Consider the following 26,546-nt stretch of genomic DNA (forward strand, 5'->3'; position numbering starts at 1 on the left):
CGTGTTCCGGCGGCGCAGCAGCAGCAGAAGGTACCATTAGCTAAAGTGGTGCTTCAGGTTAAGAACAGTTTCAGGTTAAGTACGGACCTCCGGAACGAATTAAGTACTTAACCCGAGGTACCACTGTATTTTGAAAAAAATAATGAACGAATTCCTATGCCCCACAAATAACCCAGAGATGCATTTTAAATAAAAGGACGCATTCTACTCATGTAAAAACACGCTGAATCCACGGGCTGGATTTAGAAGGCAATTGGGCCGGATCCGGCCCCCAGGCCTTAGTTTGCCCCCCTACGTTCTAGACTTTAAAAAGGCAAAGGCTTCAAAATTCCACCAGAGGGAGGGAGAGGGAGAGGGAGAGGGAGAGGGAGAGGGAGAGGGAGAGGAGAGAGAGAGAGAGAGAGAGAGAGAGAGAGAGAGAGAGAGAGAGAGAGAGATCCATCTTCCATCCAGGCACGCAAGAGATATTGTCACACACAGTAGTTCAGGGATGCCTCCCAGCCATGCAAAACTAGTTGAGAGCAGCACAGAGCAGGCTGGTGAAGGTGTGGCCTCGGGAAGGCCAGTCAGGGAGGCCTGCAGGGCTGCATCCAGACCCTGGCCCCGATTTCCACCCCAGCTGCTGACATATGAGCCCATGCTCTGCACCACACTCGAAGATATATACCTACACAAAACCACATATGGCAACAATTCAACCAATCCCCCACCTGGCTTGCCTCCAAGATGAACTGTAATGACTGTAATAGAGAAGTAACTGGAAACCTATTGTCTGCTTCCTTTCTCCCCAAATGCCAAGGCATCGTGCCAAGGAATCTGACTCTCTGGCTAGCCAATCTCCTCTTTTGCCACATTGCTTCGCCCTCCCTTTGTGCCAAAGCATCTGCAAAAACTAAAGGAAGGGGCTGAGCCTCCCACCCCCTCATAATTGGACCAATGGGAAGAAGCATTCTTCCTGAATCAGTGGTTCTCGTATGAGAACTTTTGCCTTAAAGCTGGGTCGAAAGGGCCCCCGCTCACCTCCTGTTGCAAATCTGGGGTGGGGAATGATTCACTAGTTGTAGCAAATTTGCGGGCGGTGGCAGCAGCTTTTAACACCATTGTTAATTATCAAAATGACTAAAAATTTCAAAAGACGGTACTGACAGACAGACAGACACACACACACACACACACACACACAAGCACACTGCTCCACGTAGTACAGGTAAAGGTAAAGGACCCCTGACAGTTAAGTCCAGTTGCGAACGACTCCGGGGTTGAAACAAAATAAAAAAATTCCTTCCAGTAGCACCTTGGAGACCAACCAAGTTTGTCATTGGTATGAGCTTTCGTGTGCATGCAAACTTCTTCAGATACACTGAAACAGAAGTCACCAGACCCTTATATATAGTGGGAGGGTGGGGAAGGGTATTACTCAGAAGGGTGGTGGGACTCTGGGGTTGCGGTGCTCATCTCGCTTTACTGGCCGAGGGAGCCGTCGTTTGTCCGCAGACGGTTTTTCTGGGTCATGTGGCCAGCATGACTATGCCGCTTCTGGTGAAACCAGAGCAGCGCACGGAAACGTTGTTTACCTTCCCGCCGGAACAGTACCTATTTATCTACTTGCACTTAGATGCGCTTTCGAACTGCTAGGTGGGCAGGAGCAGGGACCGAGCAACGAGAGCTCACACCGTCGTGGGGATTCGAACTGCTGACCTTCTGATCGGCAAGCCCTAGGCTCAGTGGTTTAGACCACAGTGCCACCCGAGTCCCTATGTAGTACAGAGCTCCCCCAAAAAACTGTCAATCCTTCACCAATGGAGTCACCAACCTTGTGCCCACAGACACTCACCTTGGCACCAAACCAAGGATACTTGCAACTCCTAATTTTATGTTATTTTTAAAATGGAGGGGGGTGCCTGTTTTTTTGCCTGTGTTTTGTTTTGTGGGGCGAGGCTGTGTTTTCTTTACTGTTGCTTATTGGCATCTCTGGCATTGCCAGTTTCTCTTCTGTGAAATGGGTGTCATGTGGTGCCCTTGACATTTTTGCAAATTTCCAAAACCCCACCTAGCAGGGCAGGTGGGATTCTTAACAACCTTACATGCAGCAAGAATTCTAGAGCAAAGAACCCCATCCCTGGCTGCAGCAAAGTTGGCAAGCAGAGATGAAGGAACGAGCCGCCTCTATTCCAGAAATATGGTACAATGTGGAAAGTTAAGATTGTCACCAAACATGACAGGTGGACAATGGAAGAAGAAAGCAGACGAGCTGGTGCACCCTCATTGCCAGACAGCCCTATTAGGTGACTGCTATGACATGAACAAAAAAAAAATCAGCATAACTTTCCCTGAGCTTGTCAAAAACCATGTAATAAGTTGCAATGGGCAAAATCCTCTGGGCTCAGCTCAGAAAGTGCTCATTATTTATGAGCGCTCCCAGGGCTTTCTTGGGAAAGTTTTGTCAGTTTCCCGAGAGTTCTCTGCTGGCTCATAAAGTTGGGTTTCAGATCTGGATGTTGGCAAACAAAGGTCTGCCAAGAAACCCATAGAGAACATTGACCCGGAGCTCAGCCACTCCAGGTTTACATGTCTCTCCTCACCACACCCCAGTTTTATCTTCAATTGCAAAACCTTGTTTTGCATTCTAAGCCGGGGGGGGGGGGAATTCTTGGAGGAACTGAACTTCAAATGTGATAAATCCAAGAAGCGCTGGGCTCAAAGTTTAGCAGCAGCCACACACACACACACACACCCAGCGTGGTCCTCCCTCTAGACATGCCTCAAGGCAGTGGCTGGCACTGGGAAGTGAGCTGGTACATCAGGAATTCCGGGGCATTATGGAAAATTTGACACTGCATAAATCTTCCAGCTGCTGCCTGCAGAGAAGCCCACTTCCACAGGAGCAAGCAGGTAGGAGGACCAAAAAGGAGTCAGTGGCTACAAGACATTTTACTCCAGGAGTTTCCCATGAGTGCTAACATCAGCCCACTGTGTTCCAAGCAGGAGAACTCCTAGGCCACATTCTCACTGTGCAGTTAAAGTACTACGATACCACTTTAAACAGTTGTGTCTTCCACCAAAGTATCCTGGGAGCTACAGTTTATTAAAGCTGCTAAGAGTTGTTAAAGGTAAAGGGACCCCTGACCATTAGGTCCAGTCAAGGACGACTCTGGGGTTGCAGCGCTCATCTCGCTTTATTGGCCGACGGAGCCAGCGTATAGCTTCCAGATCATGTGGCCAGCATGACTAAGCAGCTTCTGGAGAACCAGAGCAGCGCACGGAAACGCCATTTACCTTCCTGCCGGAGCGGTACCTATTTATCTACTTGCACTTTGTCGTGCTTTCAAACTGCTAGGTTGGCAGGAGATGGGACCGAGCAATGGGAGCTCACCCCGTCACGGGGATTCGAACCGCCGACCTTCTGACCGGCAAGTCCTAGGCTCTGTGGTTTAACCCATAGCACCACCCACGTCCCGCTGAGAGTTGTTAGGCGACCCCTTATTTCCTTCCAAGAGCTATAATTCTCAGAGTTCTGTGTGAAGGGAGATTGACTATTAAACCACTCTGGGAATTGTAGCTCGGGAGGAAGGGGGATAGGGGTCTCCTAACAGTTCTCAGCACCCTTTAAAAAAAACCACAGCTCCCATAATTCTTGGGGGGAGGGGAAGCAGCCATGCCTGTTTAAAGTGCTTTAAATAGTGCAAGGCAGAACATCGTGAACTTGGGCAATGACATTAGTTACAGGTAACAGATAAGGAGTTCAAATCGAGCCCGGGACTAAACAATACACCATGGCTTGCACTTTGCACCAGGGCAGAACCGTACAAAAGCTCTCAGCTCAAGGCAAGTTGTTTCCATGAAACGGAATAGTGACTCCTGACCTTAAGCCACCTGATTGTGTTGTGGCAGGCAGTAGGCAGGGAGAGAGAGCTGGCGTATTCAAGAGAGCCAACAGAAAATGACCTGTGTTCTTTTTCTTATTGGGGAAAATGAGCTAGCTGCAGCTTATGCGATAAGAAAGCGGTCCCTTCCATCTGTGCCGGATTGAAGACAGACTGAGCCAGACACCTAGGAAAAAAGGAGATAAATAGTCGTGGAGATTGCGGAAGTCTATTGCACAGATACACACACATACTCCTTCGTTTCTGTATTTTGCCATAAAGTAATTGCATCACTCCTGGAAGGGGGAGCATATGCTTGCTCATCCTCAGCAGAATAGTCCCTGAAGGACACGTGTAAGCAAATTTTAGAGACCTGCCAAGAGGTTACAGCTAATCTCTCTTAAGAGTTAAAGTGACAGGCTGATCCTTAAGCTCTGGATTGAAGCAGTTTGGAAGAAGCAAGCAAGCAGACAAACACAGGAAGCTGCTCTGTACCAGGAAAGGGCTCCACTAAATTCAGCTTAGTACTGCGTACACTGACTGGCAGCCGCTCTACAAGTTCACGGGCAGAGGACGGTCTTCTCTGTTCTCTTTTATAAAATGAAGATTTCGCAGATTAAACCTGCAAATTGTGCTTAGTCAAGCCATCTAGTTCAATACTGTCTACACTGGCTGGCAGCAGCTCTCCGGGATTTGAGCCAGGGGTCTTTCCCAGGGTCCCAGCCCTACCAAGAGAAGCTGGATATTCATTTTTTTAATGCAGTTTTTTATTACACTTGTTTTTATGCATTCATCTTCTCCTATCTGGTTATTCATGGACTTCCCAACCTATCTTTCCTTGACATCTTATCTTACCCTCTTTGGTTTGCCACAACTCCTTGGATTCCCCCCTCTTTTCCCCTCTGTTCTTAACTCTAGTTGTTCCCATTCGCTTATCACTATCTTTCTATCTGTATTTCTTATTTTAGCCGTCATAGCGGCAAGTTCGAGATAGTCTTTTAATTTAAGAAGTCACTGGTCTTTGGTCAGGATATTCAACCTGGGGCCTCTGTATGCCAGGCAGATGCTCCACCGCTGAGCTAAGCTTTGAGTCCCAGAAATGTGTGATGCTGGCATCAGGCGCAGTTTGCAGCTGCTGCCCTTGGTCAGCCCTTTGAGTCCAATCTCCCACCAGTCCCCAAGTGGCCATGATCACAGACTTAAAGCTTGTTGGCTCAGTGATGCAGCAATGAACAAGGTGGGGAGGAGAAAGAGCACAGCAGCCATCTGGAATTTGCTTCCCGCCACCCACCCAAGAACAGGCAAATCTTTGACTAAACAAAACTCAACACCCTCCTACTTGGTTTTCAACTACAGTGAACTTTTTGAGAATCTTAAAAAAACAAAGAAAGAAATGTTCAGGGGCATTGTCCTCTCCTTCTGCATCCCTCTGCATTTCACTCCGAGGGAAGATTTCCAGGAAAATCCAAGTGTGAAGGAGGAAACATCTCCCACTGATTCATCTCACTTAATATTGTCTACACGGATTGGTAGTCGCTTACAGCAGGTGTCTCTTCTGTCTCCACCTGGAGATGCCAGGGACTGAACCAGAGACCTTCTGCGTGCAAAACAGGTTGCTCTACCAACCGAGCTACAGCCCCGAGTGCATTTTGGTGGGGAGAGAAACGGGTCCAAGGGCTGCCGTCGCTTCTGACTCCACGTCTCGCCAAAGGCTCTCACAGCCTCCTCATCACTAATTCAAGGCACCTTCTATTCCTGAAGGAAGTCCTTTGAAGGAGAAGAGCTGTGCAGAAACTCTCCTCCCGGTCACCTTGAGCCTGAACGAGACACATACCTTTCGAGAAACGCAACTGCACATTAGCAAGGAGGAACCTGAAGACATGACAGGAATAAAGGAAAAGGAGGCAAGGAGTACTTGGTGGCCCAGAAACCAGGTACGGTCAGTGGCACAAACACAACAAGGAACCAATGAAGGATTTCCCACCCCCCTCTCCCAACAGGGCACCTCCTCATGTCTCTGACTTAGCATCAATTAATCAATATGTCTAGCTCAGTGTTTCTCAACCTTGGGTCCCCAGATGTTGTTGGACTACAACTCCCATCATCCCTGAGCTCTGGCCTTGCTAGCTAGGGATGATGGGAGTTGGAAGCCAAAAACATCTGGGGACTGAAGGTTGAGAAAGGCTGGTCTCGCTGATCCTTTCATGGATTGATAAGCATTTATCGGAGGGATACAGGGAACTGATTATTTACCCATCTAAGCCCGGGGGTGCCTATCCAAGAGACGACCACTGTGATGTCCCTCCAGATGTTAGTGCACTGCAACTCCCATCAGCTCCACTCAGGATAGCCAATGGTGAAGGGTGATGGGAGCTATAGTCCAACAACATCTGGAAGACACCCATGTTGGCTGTTGTTTTCATCTGTAAGCCTCCTGGAGTCCCATCAGGGGGGAAAGTGGGGTATAAAAAGTGAGGTTTGGTTACCTCTTGGCTTTAAAAAATGTTCAGAGGGGGGAGATGTAGCAAACGTTGTCTGCTGTTTCGCACACTGAGCTAACTCTGAAATTGACTTCAGTCTAAGAATAAAGGGTTTGGCTAAACATCAGAGAATCTACCTAGGCAGTGATGTCTCCATTCACTTGTTGCGAACCCGACAGATGATGTAATGGCAGTTAAAGAGACTCCACTTTCTGCCAGCATTTGCTTACCTAGCCAAAAGCTATCAAGCAGTGATTGGTGAGCTCCAACAGAGACTGAATTATCCGTTTATTTTTCTTGCTGCAGGGCGTATTGATTTAAAATCACAAAAGGCCAATTTAAATCACTGATATAAATTAAGTTCCCCCGCTTTGCAATTCATAGTTTTCCTGAACGTGGATGCATGCGAATTTGGTCGCTGCTGCAGTTAAATCAAATCTGTTTGCAAAATGCATTAAAGCAAGCACTATTTTAAAAATATCTGGCCTTGTAGGTCATATGGCTTTTGCATGTAGATGAATCTCTTCAGAGTGAGTGAGGTCATAATTATGTTTATTACTTTATTTCCAACAGTTTACATACCTGTTAATTTAGAGTCATCTATAATTGGTGTGGGACGCAGGTGCCGCTGTGAGTTAAACCACTGAGCCTAGGGCTTGCCGATCAGAAGGTTGGCGGTTCGAATCCCCACGACAGGGTGAGCTCCCATTGCTCGGTCCCTGCTCCTGCCAACCTAGCAGTTCAAAAGCACGAAGTGCATGGGAATTCATTCATTATTATTTTTTCCAAAATATAGTCCAGCCCACCACATGGTCTGAGGTACGGTGGACCATCCCACAGCTGAAAAAGGTTGCTGACGCCTGCTCTAGGGCATCAGAAATTTTTCTGATGCACGCAAGGGGGGGGGACTTCCTATGCAAATTGCCCTTGTTTTCAAATACCAGATTTCAGAAAATTTTCCTATGCAAAATCTTCCGGAAAGCCCGTATCTAATAAAGCTAGGATGCCACTGTTGCTTGTAGGAGTTTTGCAGGTGTGCTTAGGGAGAAACTGTGGAAGAATAAATCAAAATAAATAAGTAAAGTTCTTAAATAGCTAGATCAAAATGAATGGAGACAATCATATTGGAAGCATGTGCTTTCGGATGGTGCAAACAGCTGTATATGTTAAAGAGGGGTTTGCCCTGACCTCTGGATCCTCTACCAACCCTCCTGGAAATTCAGCTAGCTTGTTCAAGGGAAACACTAATTTGATGGGTTTAATTAAATTTTCTCCTAGAGAGTAAGCATGCTACGACCGTAAGCTATTAAAGAGATAACCATTCCTGGGGAATATGCCCCAAGGGTACTGCACCAGCCAAGGGCAGCCAGGTTGCAAAGTGGTGACCTTCCCCGTCAAATTTACCGAAGGCTCATCTGACAGGATGCGTTACGTTTCATAATGGGCAATCTGCAGATTTAAAAGGCTGCGCAAACTATGCCTCCTGGGCAAAGATCTGAGAAATGACAGACACGCCTCCTGCTGAGCACGCTGAATGGGACTCCCTCCAGCCCAGTGTAGCGTAAAAAAGCGTCTATCCAGTGGGATCCTCGCTAGAGGGGGGTTATAGCAGCGGCTCAGTGTCTTAGCTCTCCAGAAACAGGCCGATATCTAGGTGCCGGTGGGCCAAGCAAGACACGGCATTAATTGTGTGGGGGCAATTAACATGCACGGCAAGCAATTAACATGCATGGTTCTTTTAAAATCGAAATGGTTTCTGCTGGGGGAGGGTGCCAAGCAAGTTCAAGATTGAAGCGTGGTGGGTGGGTGGAAGGGAGAGTTTAAACCAAGGGTTGGAGAACTTTTTCAGGCTCGTATTCCCTTCTGTGGGCCACATTCCAGGTGGTGAGCTGCAGGTGCAGAGGCGGAAGTGGATGTAGCAATAGGTGAACATTTTACCCAGTTTCTATACATCCCTCTTCATTGTCGGCATCCGCCTGTATCAAGAGACAATGGAGTGTGCCTCTGAGGGTGACAATAGAGTGCACCTCGGGGGGGGGAGTCAAAACACTGCAGTGACCTCCCTGGGGCGCAAGCCTGGGCAGTGTGTGTGAAGGTCCTGGGCTGCCCAGATGACCACACACACACACACACAAAACCCCTTGGACTTGATCATGCAGTCCAAAGGAAAGCAGAACAGTATGTTTGGCACAAGCTTGGCTGCAGGAACTGCCAAAAGGAGCTGTACAAGGAAGGGCCGGATTTAGGTTTGATGAGGCCGTAAGCTACTGACAGTAATGGGGCCCTTTATATGCCCAGCTGTCCTTTGTCAACAACAAATTGTCGCTGTTTTTTGTGTTGAATATATGCTATATGGTAACTTATGGACCTAATACGTATCGAAAGCCATTTAGAACACTGTTGCTGTATGTAGGTTTTATTTTTATTTTTTTATCTTATATTTTGGAAATGTACATCCAGGTGTTTTTTTCCTTTAAATTTTTTTGGGGCCCCCAAGAGAGTGGGGCCCTAAGCTATAGCTTGTTTAGCTTATATGTAAATCCGACACTGATACAAGGCATCATCCAACCATTTTAGGGACTCCAGATTTGTGTAGGATTTACTCCTTAGCCTTGTCTTCTCCCAAAGATTCCTGCAAGGCAGAGAGGTGTAGGATCAGAGCTTTCCATCTCTGAGATGGGCAACCTTCCCACAGAGGTTACAGCCTGGAGAGCTCAGCTGGTGAGAGTGTGGTGTTGACAATGCCAAGGTTGCAGGTTTGATCCCCGTACGGGACAGCTGCATATTCCTGCATTGCAAGGGGTTTAACTAGATGACCCTCAAGGTCCCTTCCAACTCTACAATACAATTCAACCTTGCAGGATGCAACAAAATCTATACTTTGTAGGTGCCAGACACACCTTTCTGGGAAGGGAACTTAGGGACTGGCCAGAAAGCCCTCTCCTAGACCACCACCGCCTGAACTTCTGAGGGTATTGGAACTACCAAGAGAGTCTCTTTCTGCCAGTCTTAACACCCGAGAAGTTCTGTAAGGTTAGCTGTTGGTTGGAAGTTGTTAACGTATTGATTTGAATGTATACAGTGCTACCTCTGTTGTCTAAAGCAATTCGTTCCGGAGGACCATTCGACTTCTGAAACATTCAACAACTGAGGTGCAAAGGGAAGTCAGCAAAGTCAATGGAGAAAAAAGAAAACGAGGCACGTTCGTAAACGGAAGCAATTACTTCTGGGTTTTCAGCGTTCGGCTTCCAAAACGTTCAGCTTCCAAGATGCTCAAAAACCGAGATACAGTGGTACCTTGGGTTAAGAACTTAATTCGTTCTGGAGGTCCATTCTTAACCTGAAACTGTTCTTAACCTGTAGCACCACCTTAGCTAATGGGCCTTCCTGCTGCTGCCGCGCCGCCGGAGCACGATTTCTGTTCTCATCCTGAAGCAAAGTTCTTAACCCGAGGTACTATTTCTGGGTTAGCGGAGTCTGTAACCTGAAGCGTCTGTAACCTGAAGCATCTGCAACCTGAGGTACCACTGTACCACTGTATTGTGGTATGTTGGTCACAGGAATTATTTTCACTTTACACTGCTTTCACTGTTGCTTCTTTGCCACCTTGAGTATCTGGAGTTGGCATTTTAAAAGCTATAAACAAATGTGCAGGACTGGGCAAAGGCACACTCTTGTCAGGAAGCGATTCATGCCACGTGTGTGGGTTCAGCTTTGCTTTCCCCCCTCTCCTTTCTAGTTGCATTTTGAAGCCTGTGGGATTATTTCAATTCTAAATAACCATTTAAGGAGAGGGCCTGCAAAGCTGCTTAGAAAGAGTAATGCTTTTGGAAATTACAAGAACACTCAGCTCGCGCGGCACTGGCAGCCAGACAAAACAGAATATCAACATGCTCAGCACTAGGCAGGAACGGTCCCATCCATAATGGAGCAACACGCTTGGCATCCGTCCTCCAGTTGCCTCTCCTTCCCTGTTTGGAAAAGGTGTCAAGAGATTCTGAGCCAATGGGAGGGAGGAAAGCTTCTTGGATATGACATGTGCTTGGCATGCAAAGGTTCCAGGTTCGATCCGCAGAGATGGCTGGGGGGAAATCTCTGTCTCAGACCTGGAAAGACGCTGCATGTCAGCATCAGCAGCACAGAGCTAAATGCACCAGTGTTCTGACACAGTACAGGTAAATGTAAAGGGACCATTAGGTCCAGTCATGGCTGATTCTGGGGTTGCGGCGCTCATCTCGCTTTATTGGCCAAGGGAGCCGGCGTACAGCTTCCGGGTCATGTGGCCAGCATGACTAAGCCGCTTCTGGCAAACCAGAGCAGCGCACGGAAACGCCATTTACCTTCACGCCGGAGCGGGACCTATTTATCTACTTGCACTTTGACATGCTTTCGAACTGCTAGGTTGGCAGGAGCTGGGACCGAGCAACGGGAGCTCACCCTGTTGCGGGGATTCGAACCACCGACCTTCTGATCGGCAAGTCCTAGGCTCTGTGGTTTAACCCAAAATAATAATAATATTAATTATTATTATTATTATTATTATTATTATTATTATTATCATCATTATTATTATTTACTTGATTTATATTCCACCCCTCCTCCCAAAGGAGCCCCAGGCAGCAGGCAGACACACAATTTTAAAATGAACAGTATTTTTCAGCCAGGAACAGTATTTTTCAGCCACCCAATGCAAACAGGAATGTTTTCACATTCTTCCTGAAAGTTAATAATAATGGAAATGGGTGCAGCTCACCAGGAAGGGCATTCCATAACTGGGGAGCCACCACTGAAAAGGCTCTGCCATAGCTCAGCACCAAGCAGGTATGGAATATTTATTCAGTTTTTTTCTTACATGCAACTCCCTCGCCTCTCCCCATCACTGAACACAGGTCATTTCCTGCAGCCACTCATTCTGGCACTGCCAAGACCTGCTTAGCTTCACCAAAGGGTGTGACCTATGTTGTCCAATGCTCTAAATTCCTTCTGATGTGGAGCAAAAGGAGAGCAAAGCCTGTCAATTCAATGTCACCCTCTTTCAGGGGTGGGGGAAGTTGCCAGAATCATGTTTCTAGTAGGCTACATGGAACGCAGATGTGCGTAGGAGATACTGCTGGAAATGTAATTTTTAAAATAAATATCTATGATCCTTTGCCGTCATGTTACCAGAAACCATTTCGGTCCTTAATATTTTTTATTTAGGAGAAAGAGAGTGCCAAGGGAGAGAGGCATTCAGCATCTCTTGTTTGTTTGGATCCAGATTTAATTGCCAGCATTTGAAAGCAGCACCATGTTCCCAGATGCTTTAAAATTGTCTAGTGTGTGTGCATATTTTTTATTGTTTATTGAAAAGGGGGAGTGGCAGGAGACATTCTCATCTCCCTCTTTGTTTAAAAATGGGCCATTTATTGTCAGTATGCGATGCCAGGCTTATGCTTCCATAAGCATTTTTTTTAATGGACCATTTTTCACTTTGTCTCCTGGTGGGAAAGGCTGCAACTCCCCCAAGATTTTCCTGGTTTAAATCAGGGGTGGGGAACCATTTTCTTCCCAAGGGTCACAATTCCTTCTGAGCAACATTTCAGGGGCCGCACAACAGTGATGGGCAGGTCCAGAGCCAAAAGTGAGAGGAGCAAGAAATGTAAATTTTATATACATATGCATACATGCATAATATTATTTCCATGCTGCCTTTCCTTAGTCGAAACCATGCTCAAGGTGGCTCACAACTTGAAAAAACTGCACAATTGCAAATACAGTGGTACCTCGGGTTACATACTGTAATGGTTCTAGGGGTTGCTCGTGCGTAAGTTGTCGCCACTCCTGGCTAGGTTACCTGGGTGTCAGGGAACTGCCATCGGAGCTAGAGGCGGAAGCAAGGCTCCCAAGCGATGCTGGAGAAGGGCCCAGCAGGGAGAGAGGAAGCTCATCGGCTGGGGAAGGAAATCAGCGTGACACCAGGGAGAAACGGGGGCAGATGGGGGAATGGGCGAGAGGGCTCCAGGACTCCTCGCCGGAGACCAGCGGGGAGAGCACGGGTCCTCCGCTGCCCACACCCACCCTGCGCAGAAGACCTCCGCGCAGGGAGAGTAGGCGGAGACTTGGCGTCAAAGAACTTCTATGCTGGAAGAGGTTAAGAAACGCCCACTGACGGATTCTGCTAGCGACTGAAACAGCCATGAAGTGAAGGGCTGTCCAGACAGAAAAGGTTTAACCAGGCAACCTAGCCAGGAGTGGCGGCAACTTACGCACGAGCAACCCCTATAACCATTACACTGGGTGAACCCTTTCTGTCTGGACAGCCTCTCACCTGTGGCTGTCTCAATCGCTGGCAGAATCCATCAATGGGCGTTTCTTGAACTTCTTCCAGCAAAGAAGTTCTTTGACTCCTAGTCTCCTCCTACTCTCCCTGCGCGGAAGTCTTCTGCGCAGGGAGGGTGTGGGCAGCGGAGGACCCGTGCTCTCCCCGCTGGTCTCCGGCGAGGAGTCCTGGAGCCCCCTCGCCGATTCCCCCATCTGCCCCCCTTCTCCACTGGTGCTACGCTGATTTCCTTCCCCAGCAGATGGGCTGCCTCTCTCCCTACTGGGACCCTCTCCGGCATCCCTCTGGAGCCTTCCCTCCGCCTCTGGCTCCGATGGCAGTTCCCTGACACATACACTTCAGGTTACAGACTCTGCTAACCCAGAAATATTACCTCGGGTTAAGAACTTTGCTTCAGGATGAGAACAGAAATCATGCAGCGGTACAGTGGTACCTCGGGTTAAGAGCTTAATTCATTCTGGAGGTCCGTTCTTAACCTGAGACTGTTCTTAACCTGAGGTACCACTTTAGCTAATGTGGCCTCCTGCTGCTGCCACGCCACCACTGCATGATTTCTGTTCTCATGAAGCAAAGTTCTTAACCCAAGGTACTATTTCTGGGTTAGTGAAGTCTGTAACCTGAAGCGTCTGTAACCTGAAGCATCTGTAACCCAAGGTACCACTGTATAACAAAACTAGTCGTAAACCATCAATAGAAAAAGTACACAACCATATTGAACCATTTCCACATAGATCATATTTAAGATCTAAAGGTACAAAAATACTATGACAAACACAGCAGCAATCCCACCCCCAACAAAAACCTCTAAACAGTTCCCCAACTATACAACCTTTGTATACAACACTAGTTTCTACACATGCTCACACATCCCTCTTTATCCACCAAGAAAGGCATGCGAGTGGCATTATCAGAGATCAGGAACACCTTTCAGCCTTGCAAAAAGCACTCAAGGCCAGAAACCTCTCTGATGATTCCATACCCTCCAACATTTCTCCAATGAAAATACAGACATCCCATTCCATAACGATAATCATACTATTTATACCCCACACATCTTACTGGGGTTGCCCCAGCTCTCTGGGCAGCTTCCAAAATATCCAGAGAAACATAATGAAACATTAAACATTTTTTTAAAAGCTTCCCAATATACAGGATTGCCTTCAGACGGCTCGGGGGTTGGATAACTCCATACCCGCCAACATTTCTCCAATGAAAATAGGGGCATCCTAAGGGAAAGTGGGACATTTCTGGGATCAAATCAGAAACTGGGACAGCTTCCCTAAATCAGGGACGCCCCTGGAAAATAGGGGCACTTGGAGGGCCGTGATTAAGATCATAGAAGGTTAGAGTTAGAAGGGCCCTTGAGGATCATCTAGCAGAGGGAAATATTAATAATAATAATAATAATAATAATAATAATAATAATAATAATAATAATAATGGCATACCTCATGTTGCATCCACTTCAGGTTACGTGTTTTTGTGTTGCGTCCTGCGGCAACCCAGAAGTACCGGAATGGGTCACTTCCGGGTTTCGCCACTCGCACATGCGCAGAAGCGCTAAATCGTGCCGCATGCATGTACAGACACGGCGCTTCAGCTTGCATCAGTTCCGTGTTACGGACGGGCCTCTGGAATGGAACCCATCCATAAAAAGGAGGTTCCACTGTAATAATATATTTATACCCCGCCCATCTGGCTGGGTTTCCCCAGCCACTCTGGGCGGCTTCCAACAAAAGATTAAAAGTACATTAAAACATCAGTCATTCAAAACATCCCTAAACAGGGCTGCCTACAGATGTCTTCTAAACATCAAATAATTGTTTATTTCTTTGACATCTGATTAGAGGGTGTTCCACTGGGCAGGCGCCACTACTGAGAAGGGCCTTCTGCCTGGTTCCCTGTAACTTCGCTTCTCACAGGATTGAACCTGCAACCTTGGCATTATCAGCACCATGCTCCAACCAACTGAGCTGTCAGCTCAGCTCATCAGAGGCTCTTCTCTGGGTATTCCTATTCAGAGATTAAGCTAGCTGTAAATGGGAAAAATATGTTTTTCAGATGTGGAGCCTTGTATATGGAACACTCTCCACCCCATAAAAAAAAAAATACTCTGCATGAACCAAATCTAATTACTGTTTTGACACCAGGCAATCCCCACCCTTTTTTTTAATCCCAGGTCTTTTAAAAATGTGCTATCACTTTCAGACGACCTGTTGATTGGGCATCTATCCTGATTTGCTTGCATACAACTTCCTGCCAATCAAACATTAGCTCACACTTTCTAGTGCCCTGCCCTGTTACTTCCTTACTGCAAGAAGTCCATTTCTTTTTATAAAATGACTTTGATGCACAATAGCCCACAGTCTAACCTAACTTAAAAGGCTGCCTGCCCACATACAGGCCCATGCAATCATTTAGATCATATGCAGAAATTCTACTCAGGGCACCGCTCCCTAGAGTGGGCAGTGGTCCCATAGGGCAGTGGACTTCTTCTTTTTCTTCTTTTTTGCTGTTGCTCTTTTTCTGTAGAATGGTCTTCCTTTGGCCATATGTGAAACAGCAACCTCCAGTGGCTTCACAGGTCTTGTAAAGATTTATCCTTCTGCCCAGACTTTCGTTGATTCATGAGATTAGACCATGATTTATGGTGTATGAATCCCCTGAATTTCTGTTTTACTTTATATGCTTTTATATAGTTTTATTGGCTTTAGGTTGTATTTGGGGTTTAATGGATATTGTTTTTAATAGTGTACATCGTGTATCTCACTTAGAATTTTTTTTAAAAATATATTAAGAGGTTTAGAAATGCTCTTAAACTAATGAAGCAATTAATTAATTGTGACAGCCTAAGTTTGCTGGTTTGCAACAGAATCCCTCCTGCAACAGTATGGAAGTGGCTGTAATTTTACCTGTTCCACTGCTTTTAAAAAAATATTGTTTTTATTAAAGGTTTTCTTGCGTTTCAAACCTATGTACATTGTCTCTATTTTCAGATGATAAAGTCCTTTCTGCAGATCAGTTATTGAATCATTGTTTTGTAGCAGGAAAAAAATGTAATTATTTGAGTTGTAGCCCCCTCAGAAATTTAGGCTATTGAAAAGGTGGGTAAAAGTTTTTTGAACAAATAGATCGTGACAAGATGAAAAAGAAATTCAAGGTTCGGGTTAGGAGGGTGACTCATATGTTTCACAACTGAAAGAAACGGCTACCTTCACTTTACACAAGGCTCAAAGAGACTTATATATTCAAGCCTGCAAGCTCTGGGATCACTAAGGTTGGAAATTTCCCCTATTTTTTTTTTCCAAACTAAAAGTGCAACTCCAAGAAAGTTTGCTCAAAACTAAGGCCTCCTGAGTTCAGCAAAGCATACTCCCAGATAAATTGTTATAGGATTACAGCCTAAAGTTGCAATCCTATTATTATTATTATTATTATTATTATTATTATTATTATTATTATTGAATTTAAATACCGCCCTATACCCAGAGGTCTCAGGGCAGTTCACAAAAAAGGTCACAATATAAATAATTTATAAATAAAAATACAAACAATAATCCAATAACACCCCTCCCAAACAAAGAGCCACGTTTTAAAGGGTATAGGATGTTGATTAGGTCAGCCAAAGGCCTGGTTAAAAAGGAATGTTTTTGCCTGGTGCCTAAAGGTGTATAATGAAGGCATCAGGGAGAGCATTCCACAGATGGGGAGTCCCTGCAGAGAAGGGCCGTTCTCATGTTGCCACCCTCCGGACCTCTCAAGGAAGAAGCATACGAAAGAGGGCCTCAGAAGATGATCTCAGGGTCCGGATAGATTCATATGGAGAGAAGCAGTCCTTGAGGTATTGTGGTCCTGAGCCGTTTAATTTTTTTTTTAAGAAATATTTATTAAGATTTTACAAAGACAAATATACAAAAACACATCATAATAATAATAATAATAATAATAATAATAATAATAAGTAAAACATACAGAAAAAACAAGAAAAATTAAAAACAATTGTTTTTCATAACATAAAACTCATTTGCTTGTTTCTTTGACTTCCTCACACCTCCCCTTCTTGTATTCCCATTTAAATAATCAAATCAGCAAATCCCTACCCTCTTTCATTTATCTTATCTCTATAACTTAACATTTTATAACTCAGTATTTTCATCCATTATCAATTCATTTTTGCATATTCTTATTAACTTTGTTGCCAATACCACTTATTTCCAATCCAACACCATTTTAGTTATTTTTTTACCTAATTATACCCTTCTTCCATATTCTTAAAGCATTACAGCTGGAAACCACTTAATTTCTATCCAACATCATTCTAACATTCATTAATTTTGCAATATTTCTGTAAATAGTCTTTAAATTTCTTCCAATCTTCTTCCACCGCCTCTTCTCCCTGGTCCCGGATTCTGCCAGTCATTTCTGCCAGTCCCATATAGTCCAGGTCCTGAGCCGTTTAAGGCTTTATAGGTCAAAACCAGCACTTGGAATTAGACCCAAAAACTAATTGGTAGCCAGTGCAGTCAGACGAGGATCTATGTAATATGTTCAAACCGTCTTACTCCGGTGAGCAACCTGGCCACTGAATTCTGCACTAGCTGAAGTTTCTGAACCATCTTCAGAGACAGCACTATGTATAATGCATTGCAGTAATCTAACCTAAGAGTAAGCATCCCATTTAATGGAACATACTTATTAGTAAACAATTATTATATCCCCCTGTAAGTGAAGGAATGTTTGACTAGAAAGTATGGAAACCTGGGGGAGCCATTAAAAGCCCATTCCAGCATTCCAGTTGTACTTAGAAATCAACCAGAACCCAGTGTCATTATCTCAAAGCTGGCATGACATTTCCCATTCAGTCAAGGCTTGCTGCCATATGCTGAACCAACTACAGTTTCTGAATTGTCTTCAAGGGCAGCCCCTGTATGCAACACATGACAGTAATTCAAGTGCATTAAGTGGAACATGGATAACTGTCTTTGTCACAGAGGGTCTGTGTGGGTCAAAGCATTAAACAATATCTGCACCCTTGTCACTCAAAATTGTCCCGCAATAACCTCTTTGTGTCTGACCAACGTAAGCAAATTTTAAAAAGTAGCCAGCATAACTGGAGTCAGAAACCTGTTGTAGTCAGCCAGGATCGAGAACTGGTGGTTCATGGAGAGTTCTGCTTTCAGGAACAGGAAAGTGCCATCTACTGAATCAGAACACTGTTTCATCTACTTCAGCATTGTCTACTCTGACCGGCAGTGCCTCTCCAGAATTTCAGACATGTGACATTCCATACCTGGAAATGCTGAGGATTGAACCTGAAACCTTCTGCATGTTCTACCGCTGAACTGCTGCCTTTCCTCTTTTGCTCCTCCTGCTAGCTATGAAGTGAAGAAGCACGAGCTGCAAGATTCTAACCAAAAGACGACTACAGTGGTACCTTGGTTCTCAAGCTTAATACATTCAAGGAGTCCATTCGACTCCTGAAACCATTCGAAAACCAAGGTGCAGCTTCTGATTGGATGCAGGAGCTTCCTGCACTCAAGCGGAAGCCGCAACAGACGTTCGGCTTCCCAAAAACGTTTGCAAACCGGAACACTTGCTTCCGGGTTTGCGGTGTTTGGGAGCCGATTTGGTCAACAACTAAGCCGTTCGAGAACAAAGGTACCACTGTATTACCAGTCAACCAAGAGCTCTGTGTGGCAAACCTGTTGTTGTTGTTGTTTAGTCGTTTAGTTGTGTCCGACTCTTCGTGACCCCATGGACCAGAGCACGCCAGGCACTTCTGTCTTCCACTGCCTCCTGCAGTTTGGTCAAACTCATGCTGGTAGCTTTGAGAACACTGTCCAACCATCTTGACCTCTGTCGTTCCCGTCTCCTTGTGCCCTCCATCTTTCCCAACATCAGGGTCTTTTCCAGGGAGTCTTCTCTTCTCATGAGGTGGCCAAAGTATTGGAGCCTCAGCTTCAGGATCTGTCCTTCCAGTGAGCATTCAGGGCTGATTTCCTTAAGAATGGATAGGTTTGTTCTTCTTGCAGTCCATGGGACTCTCAAGAGTCTCCTCCAGCACCATAATTCAAAAGCATCAATTCTTCGGCGATCAGCCTTCTTTATGGTCCAGCTCTCACTTCCATACATCACTACTGGGAAAACCATAGCTTTTACTATACGGACCTGGCAAACCCAGAGAGCAACAAATTTCGTATGGTACAATCTTTTGTGGATTTACAGTCCGCTCCACCAGATGCATGAAGAGAAACTTAAGAACCCCCAGCCCCCTGCTGAAAATGCTTGCTCCAGATAGACTGAAAGGGTTATGTCTGACCAGAATAGTGAAATAAGCTGTAATTAGCAGCCACACTGTGTAATCTCCACCAACAGTCTTGGTGGAGGGAGGCTTCTCAAGGGGGTTTCACTAAATCACTGCCTGTCTCTCCATTAAAAAAGAAAAAGGAAGTGAAACTTGCAAACCCCGCTTCCCTTCCTCGTCCCGAATGGCTACAAAAGCTTGCTTTATTCTACAAACCGTGCAAAGAAGTTCAGCCCAGAAACTCAACTAGGGGTTTCTTGCAGACAATTAATACATGTTTGCACTAGGTCAGAATGGTGCAGAGCCAGCACTGAGGACTAGCGGCAGATTGCTTCCTTTGCCTCAGTGCTTCCTTGAACTCAGGATTTCTTCAACCTAATACAACCTGCATGCTCTCTGCCCTACAGTAACCTCCTTCACTAAATCCTCTCCTGTCCCCAACAACCAAGGTCCATGAAAAAAATGCAAACATTTCTCTCACTGGTGCCTAGAGGGGTATAATGAAGTTGTAGATAGACTACAGCCATTGGACATGCTGGCTGGAACGGAGGGGAGGACACCATTTGAATCGCTTGCTCTCAGTGCCAGACCAAACCCTGTGGAGGCCCCTAGGCAGTCGAAATCATGAGGCTTCCCTCATGCGCACCCTCTGGGGGGATAACATTGAACTAAGAAAGCTTGATTGTAATTTTCTTTCAGGATCAAATCAATATTGTTTTGATCCTTTGTCGAAAGGGCCCCCAAAATGCATGGGGTCTAGATTAATTCTCACCCAACCGGTGAGGTGACACAGAAAAAATATTTCCAGTGCTTTATTTCTTTGGCAGACAATTTTCCATGGTAAAAAATGCATTGTTCAATCATAACAATCACCATCACCATAATAATAATAATGAATCAACACAATACAAATCCAATTAAGAAATCGGAAGGGATACAGTGCCAATTAAATCTTAGCTGTAATTAACTCCTTTCAGGGAAGTATCCCTAAGAAGTCCATATATTTATGAGCACATTTCTCCAGGCATGCTAAAATTAGCACATGAACCATTTTGACGGTCTCCTTCAGCTTTTCCCCTTAAAATATAAATACAAGGAGAAGTGTATGCTACTGAGTTGCCACATCTTAAAACATTAGCAAGCCTTCCAATAAAAACAATTCCCTAGTAAACTACTGCAATGCGCTCTACGTGGGGCTACCTTTGAAGGTGACCCGGAAACTACAACTAATCCAGAATGCGGCAGCTAGACTGGTGACTGGGAGCGGCCGCCGAGACCATATAACACCGGTCTTGAAAGACCTACATTGGCTCCCAGTACGTTTCCGAGCACAATTCAAAGTGTTGGTGCTGACCTTTAAAGCCCTAAACGGCCTCAGTCCAGTATATCTGAAGGAGCATCTCCTCCCCCATCGTTCTGCCCGGACACTGAGGTCCAGCTCCGAGGGCCTTCTGGCGGTTCCCTCACTGCGAGAGGCCAAATTACAGGGAACCAGGCAGAAGGCCTTCTCGGTAGTGGCGCCCGCCCTGTGGAACACCCTCCCACCAGATGTCAAAGCGATAAACATCTACCTGACATTCAGAAGACATCTGAAGGCAGCCCTGTTCAGGGAAGTTTTTAATATGTGACATTTTAGTGTATCTTTCATCTTTGTTGGAAGCCGCCCAGAGTGGCTGGGGAAACCCAGCCAGATGGGCGGGGTACAAATAATAAATTATTATTATTATTATTATTGAATTCGTTTCAATGCAACATTTAATCCACACAAAGTATCCTCACTCCTGAAACATTCCACCTACTCTGTGGGCTTGATCCAGGTTTTCAGCAACCAATACCAAAAGCAAGGCAAAACACACATTCACGTTCATGGGAAACATCGCTTGTTGATAGAAAACTTGCCCAATGTAGTTACAATAATGTTATCACATTATACCAAATCAAACCAGAGGCTCATCTAGTTCAGTATTGTCAAAGCCAATGGTTCTCTTACAAATATGAAAGATCAGAAAAGAGAAAGACTTCTTTGAGTGGATGGGGAGATGAGTGTTTGCCTGTCTCAAATTAGACCTAATATAAACGAGATTACCCGGCAAAAGCAAGCTCCTACCTCTCATGGAGTCTGTATACATACTTAAGGTGCATGTGTAAGAGGCTCATTTATCATTCTATTTTGGGAATGATTCTTGTTCTTATGTAGCTTTGCTGTTTCATACTTTCTGGACGTCCCATGATCATATTACAAAGTAGTGGTGTTCTATGTTACAACTCAAGAACTGCTAGGAGTTGTTTCCTCTTGTTTTCCAATGTATTTCTTACCTTAAGGTCCATGAATAACCATAGTTTAGAGGTCCCGGGCCCTAAGGAAGTCAGATTATCCTCCACCAGGGCCAGGGCCTTTTCAGTAATGGCTCTGACCTGGTGGAATGCTCTGTCCCATGAGACCAGGGCCCTACAGGATTTAACTTCCTTCCGCAGGGACTGTAAGGCAGAGCTATTCCGCCTGGCTTTCAATTTGAACTTAGCCTGATCTTTTATTCCCCTTCCTTCCCTCCCCCTCCCCTTTTTATGAAGATTACCTGCTCTGGGATCCCACATCTAATTCTCCCCTGGTCTCCTACCTGGCCCAAATAGGACTAACTTAGCCGGCTAGCCCTGGTGATCATCTAATGTTTATTGGATGGATTTCCCCCCTAAATTGATTTTTGAATTCTGAATTTACTGTTATTCATGTTTTATACTGTATTTTATGCTTTTTTTGTTTTTTGTTGCATCAATTAAGTGTTTTAAATTTGTTGTTAGCCGCCCTGAGCCTGGTTTTCTGAACCGGGAAAGGCAGGTATAAATAAAAAATTATTTATTATTATTTATTATCAATAAAAAAAATCAGTATGGTGCGAGTAAATTTTTCTTCTGAAAGTATGGCCCACAGAAAAAAGTTTGAGAACCACTGGTCTATGTTGACTGACAGCAGCTCTCTAGGATTTAGGCAGGTATCTTTCCCAGCTCTACCAAGAAATGCAAGAGATTGAACCTGGGACTTTCTGCATGCAAATAAGGTGCCCTTCCCATAATTTGTTCCACAGTAACAATACATTGACTTGGTGTTGTTGTTGTTTTGTAAGTATCAACCTGTTGATGAATAAAGTACATCTGTACCTTGGATCTCAAACGCCTTGGCTCCCAAACAAATTGGCTCCCGAACGATCGAAACCCGGAAGTGAGTGTTCTGGTTTTCAAACAATTTCCGGAAGCCAAACCTCTGGCGCAGCTTCTGCAGCTTCCGATTGGCTGCAGGAGCCAATCGGAAACCACGCCTTGGTTATCGAACAGTTCCAGGAGTCGAACAGACTCCCGGAATGCATTCTGTTCAAGAACCAAGGTACGACTGTATCTTTTTATTGTTTTAATAAAAGTCATCCTTTAGTACCTGACCTTTACTTGACAATAGTTGACCAACCCATTTTTAACTGCTCCACTACTCTTTGGTACAATGCAGCTCCCAAGTTCAATTCCATGGATCTCCATGTAGGCATGTTCCTTGTCTGAAATCCTGGAGGTACACTGCCAGTCCGAGTAGGCAATACTGAACTAGAAGGACCAGTGGTTTGGTTCAGCGGCAGCTTTCAATATTCCTATATTCTGAGCTATGATGTTTGTTGGATGGGTAGGAATGGCAACAAGAAGTTGGGTTGGCGATGTGGTGAAGTTATATTTTATATCTCCAAGAGATTCATCATATACATAAGATATTTTTAAGGGTAATTTTTTTAATACATTAAAAACATACACTTCAACATACTGTTGAACTTAGATTCACTTCCTGCAAGCTCATCAAACTTCTCAGAAAAGTTTTTTATGGCTTCCTCCTCAGCAGCCACAAAGTCCAGCCTCTGAAGCCCACACACAATTGGCTCGGCGGACAATGGAAAACAAACATTTTATTGTTCAAAATGGCATGTGGCTCCATCGCCTAGAACAGAATGTGTGCAAATGAGATTCTCCTTCAGAAGCTAACTCCAAGCATCTTACACAAATATTAAAAACTTCTGAAGTGGTCCCTTCTGCTGCAAAACTAGGATAAGTCAGGGACTCAGATTTTTAATTTTTTTTTTACTCAGAAGATATGCAAACACAGCGCTATCTGCAGGACTAGTGGCTGGTAGACATGCTCTATGGGGAGCTGACTTCAGGCACCAGGCCCATTGGCGGACCAACTCTGCGCTACAAAGATGTCTGCAAACATGACACGAAGGCTGTCAACACCAACCCCTCTTTGTGGACATCCCTTGCAGATGACCGCAGTGCCTGGAGACGGGCAGTCAGGTTGTGTATCCACAGCAATGACCAGAGGAGGAATGACCCCTGGGAGGAACATACAGTGGAGAAACGCCATGGTGCATCTGCAGCAGCACAACTGGATGCCTTCATCTGCCCCAGCTGCAGCAAACCATCTCTCTCCCCTATCAGTCTCTACAGCCACAACAGACACTGTAACCTTCTAACAGCTTGACCTCACTTCCATTGTCTCCTGAGACAGATGGGTGCCAATAAGGGGCAGACAGCACTTTTGAACTCTCCATCTAGCTGGCCGCTGTTTGAAACAAGAGATTGGGCCAGATGGGCCCTTGATCTGACCCAACTGGGCCCCTGTATATTCCTAGGCAATTGTTGGGTAACCCACAGCTTAACTGTAGGCGTTTTTTACTTAGAAACAAAACATATTCAAAGACACATACCCCCAAGAATTGGATCCCAGCCTGAATTACAGAACATTGGAGAGGGTCCAAAAAGCTACTTAAATTCTACAGAAGAGCTTGGACCATTCTGTGTAAAGTTTTCCCCCCTTTGAAAAGCAAAACCCCACGTCATTTTTTTTAAAGTGCTTTGGATTTCAAAAGCGCTTAGCTATGTAGCATGCAGTGGGGTAAGGAGAGGAGAATGCACTACAAAAGCCCCTTGGGAATGTTATGGAGAACTATGATATGAACACAGGGGTCTCCTCTGTTTTGCATTGCACTTGACACACTGCTACATCTGCGCCACTGACAGGCATCATCTGCCTGCACTCTGTTAGCTCAGTCGACTAGAGCATGGTGCTGATAACGCCAAGGTCGCAGGTTGAATCCCCATAAAGGCCACCTAGATATTCCTGCATTGCAGGGGGTGAACTAGATGACCCTCGGGGTCCCTTTCAACTCTAAAATACAATGATTCTGTTATTCGATGCTGAGAGTTGTACTCAGTGTTCGAAACTCCCATTGCTCTAGGCGCACTTTGCGACAGGGAATTTCATTAGCACAAGCGGTTTCTGAGCTCTGGGAGCAGTACTGGGCCTAAGTTTTCAGATTAAAACTGCAGAGTGGAAGGAAAGAAGGACCTTTTTCTGCCTCCCCACTTTCAGCTAATCTGTGAAGACTAGAGAAGAGACCTTCTTAAGATTATTAGGGGGTGGGCAGGGGAAGGACTAGACCACGTGAAAATGAACATAATATTTGAGCTGCAGTTCATCCATTTTCAGCTTTATATTCTTGTTATATATTTAAAAAAGTGTGCCTAGACATTCCTTTGCTGCACCCATAACCTAGGCTTAAGGTGTCATTTAGCTCCTAGCTTTCACATATCAGTTTCTAACACTGGCTGTGCTGCATGACAGTGTCTTGCTGGACAGTAGCAGTTCAGACTGGGGTATCACCTGTGTTTGAATTCCGTCATAAAAAGATTTCCTGCTCATACAACACAAAGCCTGCAGGAAAACAGCTGGGTGAGAGCTCTTCTTCACAAGGTGCTTGTTTTCTGGCTTAACTATAGTTAAGAGAGCAAGGCCTATCAATGTACTCCTTGCCACTTTCTAATTAAGAACGGACCTCCGGAACTAATTAAGTTCTTAACCCGAGGTACCACTGTACTTACAACAAGCCTTGGACCCGTGTGCCTCTCCCTTCTTCAGCAAAAGCACAAGGAGAAGTTTGGAAGCTTTTGCTGTTGTTTTTGATTAACTGCAGCCTGCCATATTGTGCCAGCCAGAGTGAAGTGTAGCTAACTAGCGGCTAGCAGAAACAAACCAGTTTCAAAACATGGGTTATGAACCTGACTTGTTTTCTCTAACCACAGTTAAGATTAAACACAGTTTAGGGAACAGACAATGTACTAAACTATGGTTGATCTAAAATGGAAGAAGAGGCTTTCAATTTCCTATTTGCAACTGCACCAGAAGAGAAGAGAGGGAGGAATGTGCAAACCTGAGAGGACGTATGGTTTTTCCCCCCTGTAACACTAAACCATGGTTTAGTGTGATGGCCAAATGCAGACAGAGCCACATCTGCCCGTCGCAGCCCCCCTTAAAAAATGGAAAAGGCGTTTCAACACAAGTTGACATGGTAACGATGAGTAGTACTGAGAAGATACAGTCCTGAACTCTAAGGCTTAAAAGGTAACAAAGTGAAAACCTTACTGCTGCAGAAAATGAGAGAGCACAGCCCACTCAAAATCTATTAACCATGGGTAAAAGATTGTGCCATGATCTAAAGCAGTCCAGTCCAGCAAGAACTGATCTACTTGATTCTCCTGACAATGAAGATCAGGCTCCAAGTCATTGCTTGAACCCAGCTAATTTTTGGAACCCAGAAGACTGGAGAAGGAAGTAAATTCCTGGCCTCAAGCAAGCCAATCCTGATGTACCTCAGACAGAAAGCGGGGTAGTAATCAACTCCAGCTTAAAATGTATGCAGCTAGACTTAATTTGTTTTCGACTTACCTCCAGGCAAAATGTTTAACCCCTGCTATTAGCTTAACAACTTTACCAATGGTTGGATGGAGAAATACAATATTTTGCTCAGTACGTTAAATACTAGCACAAGAAGGAAGCGAACAAGAGCTAGTTAGATATCTATTATAAGAGAAATGCCACATATAAAGCAGAGATTTGCTCCTGAAAATAAAATTACACATCTAATTGCAGATTCGATATCTGGCTTACCAGCCTCATTAGGAAAATTTTAAAAGTTACATCTTATCTCGTTTGAGATGATCATTAAAAAAATAATTGGGTAGCCCATTTGGTTTTAGATTTATTTTTCAATTGGATGTCTATGACAAAATACCAGACAATGTTAGGCCTGTTTAAAAGTCCATATTTATCGGGTGTTAGCTGCACCCTCAGTCCTCATTGGGCTGATTTGGACACCATTCCCCCCCCCCATAGTCATTTTCTTTTAATTTTCTTTTAATTTTTTTGGTATTCTGAAAGCCTCAGAACTCCACAGTGTTCTTCACTCTTTTTCTAATGACTACAATGTCCACACACACACACACTTTTCTCTTCCCCAATGAGAAAATGAGCCATAGCTTGAAGCAGTGGAGCACAAGCAAAGGAGATACTTTGGCATCCCACCAGCCCAGAGTTACAGAACTGTCAGGGCATGAGAGAAGCTCCCCAAGAGTACAGGATGTGCTGTTCAAGGCAAACTAGTTTCTGCATCTCTCACAAGGATGAAAGAAGAGGCTGCTGGATTAGGCCAATGACCCATCTAGTCCAGCATCCTGTTCTTACAGTGGCCAACCAAACTGCCTGTGGGAAACCT

General features: G+C 45.0%; 1 protein-coding gene across 1 annotated transcript in view; it reads right to left on the reverse strand.

The window, feature by feature from the left end:
* SDC3 (syndecan 3) overlaps positions 1–26,546 on the reverse strand; it is a 111,434-nt gene that overhangs the window by 77,927 nt on the left and 6,961 nt on the right. The gene's annotated exons all lie outside the window — the stretch shown is intronic.

Source organism: Podarcis filfolensis, assembly GCF_964270895.1.
Source record: "Podarcis filfolensis genome assembly, chromosome: 8".
Classification (NCBI taxonomy): Eukaryota; Metazoa; Chordata; class Lepidosauria; order Squamata; family Lacertidae; genus Podarcis; species Podarcis filfolensis.